Source organism: Pongo pygmaeus, chromosome 10, assembly GCF_028885625.2.
Source record: "Pongo pygmaeus isolate AG05252 chromosome 10, NHGRI_mPonPyg2-v2.0_pri, whole genome shotgun sequence".
Lineage (NCBI taxonomy): Eukaryota > Metazoa > Chordata > Mammalia > Primates > Hominidae > Pongo > Pongo pygmaeus.
This window is the reverse complement of record NC_072383.2, coordinates 19,607,735-19,609,754: the sequence shown is the minus strand read 5'-3', so window position 1 is coordinate 19,609,754 and position 2,020 is coordinate 19,607,735. Positions and strand designations below refer to the sequence as shown.

At 46.3% G+C, this 2,020-nt stretch overlaps 1 pseudogene; it reads left to right on the top strand.

Moving 5' to 3' along the window:
* The first annotated feature begins 1,342 nt into the window (after positions 1-1,342).
* LOC129010480 (BLOC-1-related complex subunit 8-like) lies at positions 1,343-1,675 on the top strand (annotated as a pseudogene).
* Positions 1,676-2,020: the final 345 nt, after the last annotated feature.

Sequence of the window (2,020 nt, the reverse complement as noted above, 5' to 3'; positions counted from 1 at the left end):
TGTTACTTGATTATAGCAATCTCCTCTTACCACATCCCAATCTTTAGCCCTAAATATTATGAATAACCTGCTTTTTCCTGTAAAATGATTATGATTAACTAAAACTCATGCTACATTTTACATATTGATAGTATACATTCCTGCATAGCATAGCAGAATTCAGACTCTCTTAACTTAGCAATCAAGAGAAAGATTCTGTCACATAAAAAATAAGAACACATGCCAGGCATGATGGCACAAGCGTGTAGTCCCAGCTACTTAGGAAGTTGAGGCAGGAGTATCACTTGAGCCCAGGAATTTGAGGCTGTAGTGAGCTATCATGGTGCTACTACACTTCAGCCTAGGCGACAGAGTGAGACCTCTGTCTCTAAAAATAAAATACATAATAAAAACACTGGTTCTTCAAAAAGTTAAATATAGAATTACCACATGATCCAGCAATTCTGCTTTACTTCTAGGTATATACCCAGAAGGACTGAAAACAGGGACTCAAACATACCTGTACATCAATGTTCAGAGCAGCATTATTCACAGTAGCCAAAAGGAAAACAATCCAAATGTCCACTGACAGACGAATGGATAGACAAAATGTGGTCTATGCATAGAATAAAATTATATTCCATAGAGTGGAATATAATTCAGCCTTAAAAAGGAGTGAAATTCTGATACATGCTACCACATGGATGAATCTTAAAAACATGATGCTGGCTGGGCGCGGTGGCTCACGCCTGTAATCCCAGCACTTTGGGAGGCCGAAGCGGGCAGATCACAAAGTCAGGAGATCGAGACCATCCTGGCTAACACAGTGAAACCCCGTCTCTACTAAAAATACCAAAAATTAGCCAGGCGTGGTGGAGGGCGCCTGTAGTCCCAGCTACTCGGGAGGCTGAGGCAGGAGAATGGCGTGAACCCGGGAGGCGGAGCTTGCAGTGAGCCGAGATTGTGCCACTGCACTCCAGCCTGGGCGGCAGAGCGAGACTCCATCTCCAAAAAACAAACAAACAAACAACACATGATGCTAAGTGAAATATGCCAGATTGTATGATTCCACTTATAAGAGGTAAATGGAATAGTGAAATTCATAGAGACAGAAAACATAATAGAGGTTACCTGGGGCTGGGGAAGAGTGGAATGTGGAGTTATTGTTTGACGGGTAAAGTTTCTGTTTGGGATGATAAAAAAAAATTATGGAAACGGTTGGTGGTGATGGTTGCACAGCGTGGCGAATGTACTTAATGCCACTGAATCGAACACTTAAAAACGGTTGAAATAGAAATTTTGTGCTATGTTTATTTTACCATGTTAAAAACACATATTAAAAAATAAAGGGGCCGGGGTCGCTATGGAGGAACCAGAGATGCAGCTCAAGGGGAAGAAAGTCACGGACAAGTTCACTGAGAGTGTCTACGTCCTGGTGAACTGTGGCCGTCTGTGGCCCTGTACCGGCTGCAGGAGCACATGCGCCGCTCCCTCCCCGGAGCTGGCCCAGCGCAAGGCAGACATGCAGCGTTGGGAGGAGCAGAGCCAGGGAGCCATCTACACCGTGGAGTACGCCTGCAGCGCCGTGAAGAACCTGGTGGACAGCAGCGTCTACTTCCGCAGCGTGGAAGGTCTGCTCAAACGGGCCATCAGCATCCGAGACCATAGGAATGCCAGTGCCCAGGGCCACAGGTAACTCCTGGGACCGCCCACCCCTGCTGCCACTCTCAGCCGCAAGGACTGTCTCTCAGCTGCGCTGGGAACCCGCTGCTTCTCGCTTATTAGAAAACTCTTTCCTCTTGTCAAAAAAATTAAAAAATAACATAAAATAAAATAAAGATAGGCCGGGCGCGGTGGCTCATTCCTGTAATCCCAGCAGTTTGGGAGGCCGAGGCAAGTGGACCGCTTGAGGTCAGGAGTTCGAGACCAGCCTGGCCAACATGGTGAAATCCTGTATCTACTAAAATACAAAAATTAGCCGGGCTTGGTGGCAGGTGCCTGTAATTCCAGCTACTCGGGAGGCTGAGGCAGGAGAATAGCT